The sequence below is a fragment of the Brassica napus genome, chromosome C3, assembly GCF_020379485.1.
Source record: "Brassica napus cultivar Da-Ae chromosome C3, Da-Ae, whole genome shotgun sequence".
Lineage (NCBI taxonomy): Eukaryota > Viridiplantae > Streptophyta > Magnoliopsida > Brassicales > Brassicaceae > Brassica > Brassica napus.
In genome coordinates this window covers 7853424-7872103 of record NC_063446.1, presented here as the reverse complement: position 1 = coordinate 7872103, position 18680 = coordinate 7853424, and the positions used below count along the sequence as shown (strand labels likewise).

The 18680-nt window shown below is 27.7% G+C and overlaps 1 long non-coding RNA gene across 1 annotated transcript; it reads left to right on the top strand.

Moving 5' to 3' along the window:
- Positions 1-11898: 11898 nt before the first annotated feature.
- LOC125584221 lies at positions 11899-12370 on the top strand. Its single transcript, XR_007321198.1, has 2 exons — positions 11899-12007; positions 12099-12370. It is a non-coding gene; the product is annotated as an uncharacterized LOC125584221 (long non-coding RNA).
- The last annotated feature ends 6310 nt before the right edge of the window (positions 12371-18680 follow it).

Here is an 18680-nt window from a genome sequence, read left to right as displayed (position 1 = left end):
ATACGAAGAATCAAGTCCGAGATTTTAGAGTTATGTAAAAAATATAATTATGTATAGAACATAGATTATCTTAGGCCTTGATTGGTAGAGCATTATGCTCTACATTATCCAATCAACAATTGTCAGAAAAGCAATTAGAGAAGCATTTAAATGCTAATGCTCTCCAAATGCTCTCTAGCCAATGTTTTCTAGCCAATGCTCTTATATGAAGCTTTTAGAAGAGCATTTGCATTTATAATTTATAAAATTAAGGAAAATATATAATTAATTCATTTATTTTATCTAATAATATCATAAAATTATTTTTATATCCAGAAAATAAAATTTTGATTTCTAAAATTAATTTCCAATAAAAAATATTTTTTTAAAAAAATAGTATTTCACATTTAAAATATAATTTAATATATTTCAAATTTGAAATATATATTTTATAAACATAACTTTTAAATTGTTAAATAAAATAAATTAATTATATATCTTTTTAATTTTATAAGTTAGTATATTTATATATATATATTAGAAATATATTCATTAAAAATAAATATATTATATGTTATATACTAATTTTTATAATAATTTTAAATATCATACTCATATTGTTATACCAATCATCATATTAAACAGTTTAGCAAAAACATACAGCTCCTGCAGCATACTGCTTCTATAGCATACTGCTACTGCTACTGCTAATGCTCTACCAATCAAGGCCTTAGTTTAAAATATCAGAATCTCATCTCGAATAAATTCACGAAAATAAAAAGTACTCCAATAACCTGCTTAAAATATAAAATCCTCTTTTCTAAAAAAAAGCGTACTGAACAATAATCTTTTACGTGTAATAGTTGAAAATTGACAATTGAACATCGATCTAGAATATTATTTTAATATATCTAAAGGTAAAATAAGAATTGTAATAAACAAATTTTGAATTTTGTAATATTACATGAATTAGAAGTCTTTAAAATCTAAAATATGTTTTATTAACGTAATATATTTTTATTCATTTATTATTTTGACGTTACAAAATATTGCTTTAGTTTTATTTTTATATTAATTTTTAATAATTTAGCTTCTTTTAAGTAATTTTAAAATTATCAAGAATATAATATATTTAAAATTATTTATTTAAATATATCCAAATATGATGTCTCACTTTTATGTGTGTTTGCGTTGAGCATATTTAATTTGTAGTTTGTATATTATATAACATCTTGTTGCGTGTCGTTCTATGGATTTAATAAATGTGTTGTCATTTCATTTTTATTACTACTAACATATTTTTTTAGTGATCAGTGATAATGTATTTTTAACGTTATGTATTATATTTTATCGTATATTTTCTAACTCTTCATGCTGACACTTTTTTTTAGAATATTTTAATTAGATAATAGGTTTAAAGATGCAAATAAAATTGTGCAAGTTGTAAATTTAGACTTTTTAGTGTAACTGAACACTATCAATTATGGAAATTATATTATGATTTTATTTTACTAAAGCTTTCTTTCTGTGTATATTTTTTGTTTTATTTTGTATTTTTACAATTTTATTCTCTTATTCTTTAATTGCAGAGAATTGTTATTTTCAATTTTTGTTTCATATACATCAAAAGTCTTCATTTGATTTTTGTTTTTTTTTTCTCCAATTACAATGTACAGTTCGACCGTTTTTTTTTTGGGATCAAACTACTAATATCATCAGATTGAAAAGCTTAAACTCCAAGAATGAAGTGAGTATTTGTGCTAGAGAAAACTAATTTAGCTTCATATCTATATAAATTTAGTTTATAAATTACTCTATCTATTTCAATATCGAATAAATATATAACTACATTGAAATATAAATACAATTTATACAGTGAAAAAAAAATACTTTTAAACCATTATATTATAAAACAAAGAGAATATTCAAATTATATTGAAACATTAGAATAGTAAGAATCAGAAAAAGTGAAATCTCAACGTCGGTCATGCCTTAGACCATCTCCAATGTATTCCTCTATTTTTTTAAAAAAAAATAGATGAATTTCATAATAGAGATGAATTTGTCTCTGATGTATTTTTCTATTTTCTCTCGTGAAAAAATTATTCTTGATATATTCTCCAATTTATTTTAGTATTTTATAAAATTATGATATTATTTACACTAAATATTTCTTTACAAACTATTATGTAAATAAAAAATATAATTATATTTATATAAATAATATATTTTCACTAAAAAAATATTTTCGGTTATAATTGTTTAACTAAAAGTTAAAGGGTCATTTTGTAAAAGCAAATAGAAGAGGTGACATGACAAAAATATAGTTTCTCATTGGTCGATTATTTTCGCCTACGTGGACACCTATCTAAGACTTATATCCTTTTTTTATTACTTGTTTGATATTTAATACTTAATTTTTAATATATTTTTGAACCATCGCGATAAATAAAAAACTTTTAAATTCTTAACTGGTTTAAAGATCCAATGATAATTAAATAACTCTATATACATAAATGATTTTATTTGGTAACAATCGCACAAAGAACAACAACTCCAAGCTTGTAAGACTTTGACATTACAGAATGTTAATAAAGCAGATTAACCGAGACCTCAGGTTTCATCTTGGAGAGGAGCGTCGTCTTTGATGCGCGGTGGTCTAACAATGATAAGTCTGTACTCTATAGCTTCTTCTGAGTTGAACCTTTTCAATCTGCTCAAATCTTTGAAGATCTGTATCATCATCATTGTTTAATTATTTTCATCATCATCAGCATATGCACTCAGAGGTGTCAATTATTATTATGACAACAAAACTAACCCTTTTCCGCAGGTTGTCCTGTATTTTTTGCTAGTTAGTTGAAGAGGTAATCTCTTATCCTTGAAAGCTCCTTTGCTTCATTTTGAATATCATCAGCCTGAAGAAATTTTGCAAGTGTATATATATAGCTTTACCATGTTACTATAAGAGAGGAAAAATATTTTTTATAGTCCATAGAGATAAGCGGCTTATAGCTGCACCAGCTGACCACGAGCTGCACCAGCAGGTGACTGGAGAGCGATCCTTAACAATGGCATCGCAAACCGTTGACCCTTTCACAGAAAACAATAATTCAACTTCAAGTTCCTCAGAGTCTAGCTAGCATATAAGATCAATTTGGTTTTCACATGCTTCAAAAGAAAGTGAAATTAAGAGTACCTTTTCAGCGGCAGCAGGAAGAAAACCTGCAAGGTTTTAGGCAAGCCCATTATGTAGGTGTACCTATAGGCATCATCTTCACCCGTGACCAACTCGCTTTCCCTGTACTGCAATAACACAAACCACAAAGCTAATGAACCCTGCACATTCAAAGGCAAGCCTATTCCAAAAGAAGAACATTGAGAAATACCTGGATTGCAAACTCTTGTGGATCATGCCACAGAACTCCTATTCAAATTCTGATTCCCATTTGTCAAAAAGCCTGAACACAATTCCGACAAACAATTGTAGTAACATTAAATAAATCACTTCACTCGTAAGGGACTATTCATATTCGATTTAAAGACAAAAACTTTCGAAAAGATTCAGAAGAAAAAGGAACATACTTATAGATTGAGGCTTCGATTTAAAGACAGAAACTTTCAAAAAGATTCAGAAGAAAAAGGAACATACTTGTAGATTGAGGCTTCAAGCCAGAGTAAAGCTTGATGCTACAGCTATAAAAAAACATATAAACAATCAGAATCATGTTATTTGCAGAGAGAGAGAAAGTGATTCCCATGAATTCACTATACTTCTTGATGTTTTTGGAGTCCAAAAACGTAGCAGGCGAGCAACAATGAACTGTGAAGATCTACCCAGTCGGAGAACATCGAAGGCGGATTGCGCAACAACATCGGAGGAAGACATTTTCGAAGGATCAATTAATTAAGAGTGATTGTGAAGATTCATCCCACTCGCAATCCTCTCCAATCATATATAAAAGGAAGGAAACAGAGAGGTCGAGAACGTTATTGGGTTGAATGAGAATCACATTAATTAAGGGAATTTAGTAGGATACGTTGAACCTCGTTGAGCGTTAAGGAAGGTAAAGAGTTTGAAAGAAAAAATTCAGACTAAGTAGAGAGACGGTGAGGTTGAAGAAGGGTCGAAGAACAGAGAAAAAAAAAAGACGTAAACGGAATGGATGGTTTATTGATTATGTTTTGTAAATTATTATAACTTTTGGTGAAATCTTTTAATAACAAAAAAAAATTGTTGGAGGAGAAAGAAGCGTTATCGGAGAAGGTAGCTATTAGTGAATATACTGGGCCATTGTCCATTGACATCAACATTTGGACTCACAAAAAAAAAACGAAGCCCACATTTTTTTAGACAATAGTAACGTGTGAAAATAAAATATTCTGATTGGACAATTTTTTGTGCCTACGTGGACACTCTAAGAGGAGCTTATATCCCCCTTTTAGTATAGTATAGATATAATAGAGACTAAATTATGGGCATTCTGTAACCAAAGATATAAGGGAAAATGTTAAGTAAAAAAAAAGATATAAGGGAAAATTTTGAGTCTTAACTTCTTTTACTATATAAATATACCATATATTGTATCTATATAATATGACAGCCGTTCATATTCTAAGTTTCAATACACATAGTTGGCCGGAAAAAGACGACCAAATCTTGATAAGAATCCATTAATAGCAATCATTTTACTTAAGCAGATTAGAAATGCTTTTCTGGTCTCCTTTTAATAATCTTAAAAGAGAAGAAAACAATAGAACTACAATTAATTATCGACAGACTAATTATAGAAAGAACTATATGAATATGAAAATCACAGACAAGCCACATGCGTTGATTCTTATAACACAGCTGTTTGGTTAATTAAGCCTACTAATACGATTACTGTCCTAAACCACTGAATATCAAGCAAAAATATTTATATGACGAATAATGTTTTTCTCTCTCTATATATATACATGTGAGGTGCTGGTGATGATTGTTTGATTTTAGTTTAATCAAAATCTAATTTGCCTTAACAGCACCCAGGACTACTGTCAAGGCCATTTGCAAACTAAAATTTATCCAGCGTTTTTTTACGTTCTTTCATTTTCATGGTAAGAGCATGATTAACCCGGTCTCTTAGCCGAGGTTCTTAGATACTGCGAGTCTGCGACTATCCAGCCAAGACAATAAACAATTGTTATCTTCGTGAATGATAACAAGTTAACAGCAACGGCGATAACAATAATCAACTAAAATTTCCTGAAAATACGATAGCAAATATAACAAATTGATGGGGTTCACACTCTTTTTATGGTTAATATATATAAATTTAATTTTTATGGTTAATATATATAAATTTAACTTGCCTAACTATTAGACACCCATCTATGTCAGCATGATCTAAAGTTTTATTAGGTATTAGATCTGCTGATTACGAAGATTCTCTTTCATTGTTTGCTTTGCAGTACGTAATCGTTTCTAAATAGGAGCTCGAACGCGCACCTAACGTCAATCTCAGTGTTAACTTGAAGCCTTGAAGTCGTTTTTCACAATAACCATCCTCCATCGTTTCCTTTCTTGCTTGATAAGAAAGTGACAAAATATCGTATCACTATTCTTAGCTAAAAGAAGTCTACAGAGTATATAGGACTTAATACTAGATGGAAGACTGTAAAAATCAATTAATGTTTCCTTTATTGTTCTTTTGGAACAACATTTAATGTGTCCTTTAGTAATTTAGTTTCCTCACAAGAAAAAATCCAAACATTTGCAATTATTCAATTTTTTGATATAAAATTTAAATTTTAAGAAATATATTGGATAGAAGCAAATATGTATTTTTTTGCAAGTTAGAAGCAAATATACATTAATCAAGCGCATTTGTAGATGTGGTAATATTTATAGAACTTGAATCATGAACATCTTAATTGATGATTCAAATTATACTAAAACTATCAAAGAAAATTATTTTTAATAAGTGGTGTTAATTCATTTTGAAAAACACTAAGATAAAATCCTTATTTTCTTTTGATATATACTTACGTTGATAACTGACAAAAAGCATATATACGTATATACGAGAAACATCAGTGAATTTTTTTTTTTGAAAATAGAAACATCAGTGAATTAAATGGTTGTATATAGAAACTTTGAATTTTTAGTCTTGTATAACTTAGATAGTGGATTTGAAATTTGATACTGATCTGTTAGAAATCAAATTACTATATGCAAAATAAATATCATAAGGTACATGACTTAACATTGTACCAAAAAACTATTAATGTACAATAACTTAACATTGTACCAAAAAACTATTAATGTACAATATTGTTATATTGCCCATGAAACAGTATTAATCAGTTAAATGGAAATGAAAATATATAACTTCTTTTAACTTCCACTTCATTATGTTCCCTCTGAAACATCTGAAAATAACTGACATGTAGCATATGCTCTATAAATGATTTCCCTGGTTAATCTCAGAATATAATATTGTCTTACAAACAATTTTATTTATAAAATAAATTATTTATAAAAAATCATACCATAATTTCAATAACGATCCACATTCGAGCTATTAACAAACATGTAATACGAAATACATCCATTTATTTTCAATAAAAATATAGAAAGTAGCCCTGACCAGTCTGCGAACATCGAAGAAGGCGGATTGCATTTGTTGATTACTTCTGAGTCCTGACCAGACATCAAGGCTGTACCCGCATGACAGTAGGAGGTGATCCCTCGTTTCTAAGAGCATGATTAACCCGAGATTCTAAAGAAATTTTTTTTATCGGAAGTTAAAAAACAGTTTTTTAATTTCTGTTAAGAACCTCACTTTAAGACCCCCGGGTTAATCAAGGTCTAAGCTTCTGACCTCTCTAATTATATGTAAACTGTAATTTCTCTATGACAAACCCTTTTCCTTGCTACTTGTGAGAAATTTCTTTATTATAACATAAAACCATATCTTAAGAATTTGGACCATTTTTATAATTGCATATCACACTCTAATTTATTTCCCTTTTAACTGAATTTTTAATCAAAGCATAATTATATAACATAATTAAAGCTCTCTTTAATAATCAACATTTATTTAGTTTATTTTTGTATAAAAGCATAATTATATACTTCAATTTTGATTTTATAACTTATAAAATAATTGGTGAATTAAATCATTTAGTCATATTTATCATTTATTTTAATAATTTACTTATACTTAAGTAATATAAAAAAAAATATCATAGAGTTCTTAAATTTTTGTATATAAATGAATTAAATTAATATAAATTTATAATAATGTTTCAATAATAAGAAAGAGATGATTAATTATTTAATAAATACATTTAAAAGATATGATTATATTTTGTTGTATAAAAGGAACATATATTTATATTTAAGACAAAAAAGATATTAAGAGATATTAAGAGTAGATTAGTTACAAAATCATTTTACATAATTATCATTAATGAATATCTATAATTTTAAAAATTTAAATAGTGTTTTCGGTAAAACATGATAGGGACACATACAATGTTAAATTTATATATTTTCTGTTTTAATAGAACGTATTATGAAATAAATTTATTATTTTAAAAGATATGTAAACTAATGTTATTATACTTTTGTAATAAAAAGAAACATCTATTTAGTTCAAAATAGTAAAATATATTATAAATAAAAAGTTAGGAATTAATTTTAAATAAATTTCATTAATGAATAATTAAGAATTTTAAAAATCAATGGTATTTTTGGTAAATCACATATAGAGACAATGAATATCTATTGTTTTTCTTAATAGAATAGATTTGCAAATATTAGGTATCTATATCTTTAATTAGGTTTACATAAACTAATGAAAAAAAAGTTACTATCTGCATATTTGATATAGAAAGTAAAAAGTAGATTTAGTTACCTAATTGTATTACTACTCAATAACTGGATTTGCTTATGTGTTTATAGTTTTTTAAAGTATTGTTGACTAACTTTTTAATGTATTAAGTAGAGATTGATCCGCGCATCTGTGCGCGTATTGTTTCTTATATTTTTAGACAAAGATATTTGTTTTTTAAAATTAGTTTTTCATATTTTAGATGTGTCGTAATATAACTAATTGTATTTAAAAGACATGGACCAAATCATGTAATATGGTAATTTTTGGTATAAATATCCGAACTCATTTCAGATACATTTGTTATTTAGATATTTTTAGGTTCCTATACATCAGAACCGAGCTCATCCAGACCCAAAAGGACTCAACTCAAAACCCACACATAAATTTATAATATTTAAGCTGTGTCTAATTTAAAAAAAAAATGATACCCGAAAAAAATAACTCATACCTAAATGTATAACCCAATGTTCATGCCTAACTGATTTTATAAACTAATAAAAAAAACTTTTTTTATATGTTTTTCTAAATTAAGTGAAATAGAAATAATTTTTTATTTAGTAAAATAATTACACAGAGTGAAAAATTAAGTGACAATAAATGTAATATTTTTTTATTATTTTGATTTAAGTTATTATTTTATTCACAAAACATTCTCTGAATTATATTTTGGCTATGTAATATTCCACCGATTGAAACTATTTAAAAAAAAATTAGTAAAACAAACTAAACCGAATGTCTAACCATATGCAAAACCCAATTATTTTTCATTTTTGATTCTATAATTTGCACAAAGTTAATGTTAATTAGCAAATAAATAAAATCTGCACTATTATTATTATGGTAATATAATGAAAGATGTGATATATTGTTAAGATAATATAATTAATGAAATTGTTAAACTAAGTAAAATATGAAAATACAATTAATGTAATTATATTAATGAAATTAATAAAAACACTATATCTTTTTTTATACTGATATCCATGTTTCTAAACAATTTTCATTTATACTGTTATCTATGTTTTCAAACAATACCAAAAGTTATTTCAATTTTAATAATATAGATCAAAGATTCTCGATAATAAGAAAAAAATGAAAGAATCTGAGAAAACTAAGCTCATGATCATTAATTCTCCAATTATAAATTTATCACTTTTTTATTCTCACTCAATTTACATCAAACTATATATTAAGAGAAAAGAAGACAACTCTTGGTATAGTTTAAAAGAAAAAACGATTGAGTGCGAGACATTTATAAAATGGGTTCTTCAAAACTCTTGGTCGCATTCGCGCTAGTGATTACATTGTCCATCTCCTATGATCATTTATCCGGTATGTCGTCTATCTATAATTTATTAATGTTACATTAATCACATATTCAAGTTGTACTGATTTTAATTTGTTTTCATCTTAAAAATTACTTTGTATGATTGTAGGAATAGGAATAAACGCGATAGTTCTGCCTCCGGATTGTTTCAACGACAAGCCATGTAACATAGCGTTTAATAATCAAGCATGTAACAAAATGTGTAGAGGAATGTCTTATAAAGATGGTCGCTGCACGGACCCTGAACTCATCCCTCCCTATTTCTGGCGTTGTTGTTGTAACCCAAAATAACTACATTTTCTTTGATCAATATATATTTTTTTAATGCTTTAAACATCTAGGAAAATAAAAAAATTTGTAAGAATTTCATATAAATATCTAATTTTATTAGTGCATTTATTGTATTTTTGTGCAGAAAATAATATTTTTTTATTATGACATAATTGTGATTGATTTTTTTTTACATCGAGATAATTGTGATTGTTATTTAACAAAAAAACTTGTCAATAAATATTTTTCTAAAATCATAAAGGTGTAAGAAAATCTGAGAGACAATGGTTATTCTAACTGAATTTTTATGCATAATTTTCGTTTCTAATTATAGATATGTGTCTAATTTATCATGAACTCCGAAATATTTAAATAAACTATATAATTTTTTGAAAATCTATCTAAATCAGTACTGACCTTAATCAACTGTTAATTCGAATGATTAAACATCTAACATGGAAATCAACTCAATAAACCAACAAGCCTTAAGATCCACGTACCTTCTATTTCCATACCTTTGAACATGTAGGTAATGCTCTGATAACGTATTATGATTTCTTATGGCTGTTTCAACATCTGAGTTCGTTCGTTCACGAATGATTGATTTCAAATTTCCAATCTCGATGAGTATTTCAGTGAGCTATACGATAACATAACACACAAAGATTACTTATTCTGTGTTCAACCAATGTGACTACTCACAGAGGAGGGATCTGTATCCCTCAAGCTCAATATAACTTATTTATCCTGAAAACACACTGAAATCACCTCTGATCTTGGGATCCTTTGTTAGAACTATTTTTTGAACATTATGAATAAGGTATTCATATGTCAAAAATGAAGTTTTATTTGAATGAGAAATGGAGGTCTAATGTGTGTAATTTGAGAATCTTGTATAAAATAGCAAATACATACATTAGATATTTGATCTTGGATTTGGGTTTTGATTTGTTAGTTGGACTTCATGTTCATTAACTTAAATCAAATATATGCTGATCTTTTATATTGATAAAATATAAAAAAAAATCCATTTTAAAGTATATTATTTAGTTTGAATTGGTCAAACAAAAAATAATTTTACTCTTTAATTTTTTGGTCAAAATGTGGAATAAATTCACATAGTAATTGCAAGAATTAAAGACTCCATTAGTGCACCATGGAGGTTTCATTTTTTGTGTTGAAAAATGATACTTGTTTTTCTCATGATTTTTCTATAAAAAGGCTTGCTAGCATTATAGAAAATACACACATTCATACAATCAAGAAACATTTTTCTCACTCAGAATAGTTATGCTAGTATTTTTTTTTATTTTGAGTCTGAGAATGCATCACATAAATAGGGTCGATAGATTCTGTTTTTCGATGATAGTAAACATAAACAATGCTGCAGTTGTATCCTGAGAATCTGAGCGCCATGAAACCGTCACACTACGGGGCGTTTAAATATTTAAGGAAAGAAATTAACTATCTCGACTCTGCAATTCTTCTTTATTTTTTTTATTTCGGTATTGTAATTTTAATTTATGTTCTTATTATTCTTTACAAATATCAGTTGTCCTATGGTAGTAAAATAAGGTTCCTACACCTTGATAGTGATAATGACACTATGAGCTAAATTATCTCACTTGTTCTCTTCTCCGATCGATCTTGATATAGTCTCTGAGCTCTCTTTTCTCAACTTTTCTCTCTCTTCTCTAACTTACTTTTCACTATTCTGTAAATCGTATGAAGAAAACGATGATTCTTCTTGTTATGCATCTGTTGCAAGCCCAATGGACTTATGTATTGGCCCAACCGTCGGCACAAGAAAAGGACTGAAACACAAAGCACATTAAACAGTGTTTGACTGAGTAGTCTTACACAACTTGGAAGAAGTTATGGATATGACGATATTAGAACAAAAGCGTTATGGTTACGAGACCTCTAACTATTATGTAACCTCTCCTTTGTTATTCGTAAGAAATTTATTTATTTAATATTGCTTTCTTTATTATTATATATCAAACCATATCTTCAGAACTTGGATATCTTATGTAATTGTATAGATAGACGCTCTTTTAATTGGGGTTTTTAATCAAAGCGTAATTATAATGGAAATGACTTACTCCTTCTAACTTTAAAATATAATTACTGTTAATAAATTGGGCCATAACCATACTTCTAATATAAATCTCTTTTGTTTAGTTTTACATAAACCATATATTAAGAACATGGACCATTTTATCTAAATATGATATAACCATTTTAAAGCTCTCTTTAATAATTAAAATTTATTTAGATTATTTTGAGTCAATGCATAATTATAATAAAATTTCTTGCTCCTGATGCATTAACCATATATGGATTATTGTTAATAAAGTGGTCATAACCATAACTAAATTATGTATATATATATATATATATATATATATCTTGTTTATATATACATCAAACCATATTATGTTTTAAAAATTTGAGTGCTACAGAGTGAGTTTCAAAATGAGTTCTTTCAAATACTTGATTGCGTTCTCTCTGGTGGTTGCGTTTGCCATTTCCTATGACCTTTTTTGTGGTGTGTTTCATTATACTTTTAAATATATTACTGGTGTAACTCTTCGTATGTTTTCCCAATAACAATTTCTTATGATGATTCATGGTTGTAGAGATGAAAATTAACGCTCAATCTCAGACGTGTTTTGACTATTGTAAAGAGTCAAAAATTGGTACAAGAGTAAGCGCATGGTACCAGAGTATGCAATGCAACACACGGTGTTTGGAAATGGCTTTCAGGGGTGGTAGTTGGCTAGTTGCATTCAATACCATGAACTTCTTCACAAACCTTCTATTGATTATTCTCGTCGTTGTAAACATTATGTATAAATATTATTCTTTTAGTGCTAGGATCATATAAATATATAGTTTTATTGTTTTTTAATTTTACTTAAAATCTAAATAATCCGCGAAGTATGTGAAGTTCTTCATCAGGGGTTTTGGTGTACATTCTTGCAAAATTATTTTAGAATTTCATACGCATGATAAAAAAATTATATTTATAAAATCTATTATTGGCACTATAACTTTTATAATGTAATTTTTTATATATAATCTGTACAACTGTACTGTAAATGTGGCGTAGAAATATTATAATTTTATTACTGGTTATTTGCTTAATCCATTTGTTTTTATTAACCATTTTCTTGCACATAGTTGGTCTGGGATATATATATATATTTATTTACTTGAACTTCCGAATACAAATCATAAAAGAAGAGCAAAGAAAGAGCTGTATTTTCAGGTTAATTATGAAGTTAGGGAATGTTGAATACAGTACCGGATATAAAAGCCCTATTCTGGAAAACTATGAATGAAGCTTTAGCTGTAATAACAAAACGGGCATTCAATAACGTTTTAAACTTTCAAGTTACAAACCGTTAACATATGTCATCATTCATCTATAATTTCATCTATTTAAAATGAAAAATAATTAAAGATTATAGCTGAGGGATTTTATCACTAAAAAAACTTGTAAAGTAATTTATAAAAACTTGTAAAATTAGATTATAAATCCTTATAAATATTTTTATAATTTCTTTTGACTTTTATAACCAATTGATACATTATTTTTAAACTCATAAAAAAAATTACAAGCCTTTAAACTTAACTTATAAATTTATAACTTTTTACAAATGTTTACAAATGTTTTATCAATGATTTTATGAAAATTCGCAATTCTTACTACAATGCTTATCAACTTTTATAAATAACTTATAAGCCTTAATAAATTACTTTATAAATCTTTATAAGCAGTATACGTTGTTTATAAATCTTATAAATATTTTATATCTTTTAAATATTTTATAAAATATTTAAAAGGTCTTATAAATAATATTATAAACATTTCTTTATTTTTGAATTTTTCCCTTTATTATATTTAATTTATAAGTGATTAAGTCTTTTTAAATGATTTTATATGCCTTTATAATCTCTTACATGTTCAAGTTACTATAAATAATTTTATCAACTTTGGTGATTTATAAACCTTTATCATAACTTACAAACTCTTACAAATATTTTGGAGTTTTTTAGTGATAAGACCCATCAACTAAATTTTTTAACTGTTTTCTATACAAAATAGACGGAATTGTAAAGAGAAGGTGACATATGTTAGTAAGTTGAAAGTTTAAAGCTTTAAAATATTAGTTAAAGTGTTGTCTTCCGAGTCAAAAGTTACCTAACAAAACGACTGCAAACTCAAGGTTTAAAAGCATAGGGGTGGTACTTCTTGTGTCCTGAAGAAGTAGAAACAGTGAATCATACCGGCTTTGAATGTTCTATAGCGCAACAAGTGTGGACACTTCTGAATGTTCAGTTACCCGCTTCAGGCCTCCATGGTTCTATCTAGGAGAGCATGTTTTACTTACGGAAATGTCAAAACAAATCGATATCCTAGAAGAAATCAGACAAGTGACACCTTGGATTCTATGGATATTATGAAAGAACAGAAATAAATGTTTATTGGAAGGTGTCAAATTTCTGTCAGAAAATAGTAGAAATAGCTTATGACGATGCACACTACACCAAAGAGAGAGATGGAAGCGAGTACTACTATACAAACCAATAAAATTAAATGGATCCAGTGAGAGGAACGCTGTTTAAAGTGTAACATATATATGATTTGCTTGGTCGAAATCAAAAACCATATCAGGGGCATCCTATTTAGCGGAAAAAAATGTCAGGGGCATTCTTAATGGTGGGAGATAGCTCAGTTTTGGTTCTACTTCATAGTCACCGATCATCCTTACAGGTTCTGTCTTTTTTTGATCCATAAGTTAAAAGCTGAGAATGGGAAAATATACGACCCGACCGTCCACGGCTAATAGGCCACCCACGCCCGCTTTCTCGGCCCGTGGGCCCATAATGTTTCAACGGTCGGTGCATTAATTTTTCAAGGCCCGAAAGACTTATTTATACTGACCATGCAATGCAATCACCACATGACATTTCTCCGTGCTTTGTCTCAATCACACGGTATCTCGAATCACTTCCCAATAGGTCATACATCTTTCTACTCAGTGCCGGTCTGGACTAATTCGGCGCCTAAAGCGTACAAGAAAATAATGTCCCCTTACTATAAAACTAAAAACTCTGTTAATTAATACTAAAAGATACCGTGAAATTATGTTGTTTTTCACTGAAATTAATAAAATAAACAATATCAAAATATTATTTGTGAAAAAATCAGTCTTGATTTTTTCATAAAAGCAGTTTACTAATTTCAAATAATCAAGTATTTTAGTTAATTCATATATAATCTATTGCTCATGAGAAATAGTTTTACGTTATATAATCCTTTATGGAATTCAATGAAAATTTTATTTCTACAGAAGCAACTATAATCCAAATTATCGATAATCAAACCATGCATTTTCTTAGAATTTTAAGCATGTCATCAATTTTTGTAATTGCTTTTGACAACATTTATAATTCTAATCCTATTTGCTAGTAGCATTTTCTACAAAACCAAAAAGTTCTAATCTATATAGTAGAATAAAACATATGAAAAATCATGTCAATATCAATTTCACCTTGCATAATTTTTATGTGATAATTTTAAGTTTGTTTAAATTTGAAAAGTTTATAAAAAATACAAAAACTTACAAAAGAAGATTTAATCACAATGAAACGTGTCATATGAGCAACTGGTGATTAGGGTTAATTGTTTAAAGGAAAATTGTTATGGTTGAGGGATTTGAGTCCTTTTTTTTCATTGGGCAACCGAGGGATTTGAGTCCAAGCATATTATAGTTAATTTAAATGTTATAACATCACTTTTAACAAATATGGGCAGAAAGAAAAAGAAAAAGAAAAAGAAAGGAGAGCTAGCTAGGAAGAAATAAAAAAAAAAGAAAGGGGATAATAATTCAATTAGCAAAATCTTACGTGCAAGAGAATCAAAGCTTTAATTGTTAGTAGAGCTTTTCCCGGACTATGCCCGGGTTTATTTCCACAAATCCTTAATTTATTTTAAGGTATTATGTTATTTCTATTTAAATATGTAATATGTATATCCGAAACTCTGGCAAATATAAATTACTAAACTGAATTTTAACTTATTAGAACGCAAAATGTAAATAATGATAAAATACATATTACATTATTTAAAATATTTTACAGTAAAATAGGTTAATACTCCAATCATTTAAAATTTTGATTTCCTAACTCATTTGTTCATTCTGGTTCGTAATATATAATTAGTGGCTAAGAGTTTAAATTCTTACCAATAAAACCAATCTTTCTAGAAGTATAAGTATACATGAGTTAAATTTGTAGGAATTTTTATTCCAATTTCAAAAATGTTGGATCTAAAAAATACTTTTCTAATGTGTTTTTGATTTTGTATTAAATTTCTAAAAATATTCTGTATATTTTTTTTTCTTACAAATTTTGTCAGAATAGTGACGAAAACTTCCCGGTTTTGTTTGTTGTAAGTTTGCAAAATAGAATTCTATTTTCCCTTCAGCATACAATTTGTGTTATCATTAAATGTTTATAATTTTAAAATCAAGAAAATGAGCAACGCAACAAAATATGGGGGAATGTAGTTTGGTCTTCTTCTTTGTTGTATTCGTCTTACTCTTATCCATCGTGGTGTAGAACTTTTTTTATATTGCAATTTTTTTTTTTTGAATCTGGCATTCATAAATCACTTTTATATTGCAATTTTCCTTTTAAAGTTTCAATAATATCAAAGGTACAATGGAAGTAAATCATCTTGATGGTGTTATTAGCAATCTTGTTTTCTCCATTCTTTTGCATTAGTTTTGTAGGATATGTTATATAATTAAAAGAGAAAATTATTTTTTTAGGCCAAAAAATGGTAACTATGTCTCATTAGACTAATCTCATATATTTAATGTCCTATTAGACTAATTATTTTCAAAATGACAATAATGCCCTCAAATTCAATTATAAATTCGAAATTACAATTAACAAAACAATTGTAAATATTAAAATATAATAAATAATTAAAGTATTTAAAATAAAAGAAAAAAAATTAAAATCCTCAAATTAAAAAAAAAAACTAAACATACACTTTATGTCCCACGATTTAATTTTTTTTTCTGAAAATTTTACTTTTTCATATATGAAAACTAAATATTTCCAAATAGTTTCTTTTCATATTTTTCGGAACTGATTATTCTTATCCGTAGAATGCAATAAATCTGTAGAACTCTGTTTCTACAGTTTTTTAGATTTATAGTAATGTGTAGATTTTGATTTCTACAGGTTTTAGATTTACAGTAAATCTGTAGAACTTGTTTTCAACAAGTTTTTAGATTTATAGTAATGTGTAGAATTTGATTTCTACAGGTTTTAGAGCGATAAGTTAAGCGCATAATGTGTATTCTAAATATTTTAGGGTACTATTATTCATGTAGATCACGTATTCTAAACATAGTAGATTCAATAAAAAAGTGGATTTCATTTTCTACTTTGTAAAATGTCAATTCTACTTTATGTAGAACATAATTTGAAATTATGATTTAAATATTTTTAGAACTCAAAAAAAAATCACTAAGTTCATAAGGATATTTCATCAATAATTACTATTTTTCCAATTTTTTTTTTTAATTTGTAAAACTATTTATTTGATTTATTTTCGAAAATAGTAAAGGGCATTAGAGGTAAAAGTAGTACAAAATAGAAATTAGTAAACATAGTTACCATTTTTTTGGCCTTAAAAAAAACAATTTTCCCTAGTTAAAATGGGTTTTTAACTTCTATATATTATGAGATTGATGATTGCGAGTAGCATGGTTATTTTTTCGGAGGGCTTTAGTGCTCAGTAATTGTCTGAACACAATTTTTATTTGTCTCGTATAGAAGGACGGACGAATATGATAGCAATATAAGATGTAAATCTATAAAATAATTCAAAATCAGATACCGTGTGAATAGTTGGGATATAATTTCATTTTGTTTATATTCAATTTATTTTGTTGTATTAACTTAGTTTAAGCTTCATAAATTATCTCTTTTTGTTTTTTTACTATTTACGTAAACATTGCATTGACTTAATCTTTAATGGTAACATATTTGATCCACTTTATTTATAACAACACAAATTGACGTGCAGTCAAAACATTTCAACCGTACACATCGATATAAAGTAGAATAGTGGCTCACCAAACATTTCAATTGTTTATATACAAATTAATTCTCATGTCTTGCGTGAGTGAGAGAACCAACCGTGCTGTACTGTTGTTCACAATCATAATCTCATATGCATGCGCTTGGTGAAGGAGGTGATCACACAAAATGTTTGTGTTGCTCTAACCATGCGTTTGTCTCAGGATCTAAATTTGTATGACAAACATAGTAGTGTGTATACAGTTACTAAACAGAGAAAGATTTGAGGAAAAAACATAGTATACCTCCAAAATATCCCTTAAAAATCTCAGCATCAATCAGATAATATGATAATACCTATAAGATCTATGGTGGTTCCATCTTCCACAGTGACATGAGCAACAAAAGCTCCCTACAGAGCCACCACATGAAGAGGGGTTATTCCTCCATCTGATGCTCTGTTTATCACCTCGTGAAGAACACTGCATACATTTGAAAGATATCTTCAGCTAATCATGTCAACTGAAGCCATAAGCTTTAACTATTTCAAAACACTATTAAACATTCTACCAAATCCAGCAACTGAGGATTAGTTACTCTTCAACAGGCTCCAGCAATTGGGGACACTTATTATATACTCGGAAAGCAATATCCTGCTACACCGAGGATGACCATTTTGAGGTGCAAGATACAGAGCAGTACTACTATTTAAGCTAATATGGTATGTGATTATATCAACCCCAATAATAAAACAAAATCACTATGTCAATCTGTGAGAATAAAAGTTTATCAAGTGCTTACATTAGCACCAAAATGAATGAGAATCAACCGACCTCCCAATGACCATGTTGGCAAGCTTGCATCAAAGCCGTCTAAAGAGCTATTACCTTTCCGCGGTAGTTCCAGAGATTGATGATATCAACTCCTGATTCCACCAACAGATATAACTATTTATGAATATAAACAACAAAAGCTTTATTAAGATCATCATAGTCAATTCAGCATTACCATAAAGGTCAGAACTTGTTGGAATCTCTGAGATCTTACAAACTGGTTTACCTCGTGGTGGCCTTGGCCGGCGGCATAATAGAGAGGAGAGTTAGGGACAACGAACG